Here is a 784-nt window from a genome sequence, read left to right as displayed (position 1 = left end):
AGCAGCAGCTACCCTGTGTCCAGAGACAGAGCACGCACCTTGCAGCTGGCAACTGTGAAATGATAATTCTCCGCATACAGCATCGCTCGGTGTCTGATACTAAAGCCCTAAAATGTTAGGATTAACTCTTTTTTTTTTTTTTCCCCAAGATTTGTTAATTTGTAGCACTGCTGGCAAAGCATTTGCTCATATTCAAGAACTTTGTGCAATTAAAAAGAAGTGAATTTGGAGAAGCCTGCCCGGTAAGGTGCTGCCTGCGGTCTGTCTCCTCCCTGCGGTGAGCAGATCTCTGGGCAGGCACAGGGCTGTAGGAAGAGGGATGGCTGTCGGGGCGATTTGGGGGGGGTGAGCAATTTTTCACAAGCTGGGAGAAAGGTTTCCCCATTTCTTTGGGAAGAGGAAAGCAAACCAGGTATATCTGGTCAGTTTTGAAATCTCATTTCATTTCTGAATTAAGGAAAATAATTACAAACTTAATTTACTTTGAGATTGCATTTTCTAAGGTGCGACTCATGTGTAAGCTGTTTGTTTTTCCCATCCCGCTGGAGGTTTATGCTTTGTCCTCTTCATAGAGGTTTTCCCTTTGCATGGTTTGGGGTGTGTAGCCTGTGTAATGTGACCAGTCTGTGAAGGAAAGAGTTTGTGACCTAGTTCAGAAAAAAAAAATAAATTTTCTGAGGTGTAGGGGGATGGGGCACGGACATAGCTTAGTGTGTTTCCCATGATTTATCATATGGGGGGGGGGTTTAACTGTCGATGTGGCAGGGCTTGCATCCCTGCCTCG

This window comes from Cariama cristata, unplaced genomic scaffold, assembly GCF_000690535.1.
Source record: "Cariama cristata isolate BGI_N322 unplaced genomic scaffold, ASM69053v1 scaffold8412, whole genome shotgun sequence".
NCBI classification, from domain to species: Eukaryota; Metazoa; Chordata; class Aves; order Cariamiformes; family Cariamidae; genus Cariama; species Cariama cristata.
This window is presented reverse-complemented; position numbering follows the sequence as displayed.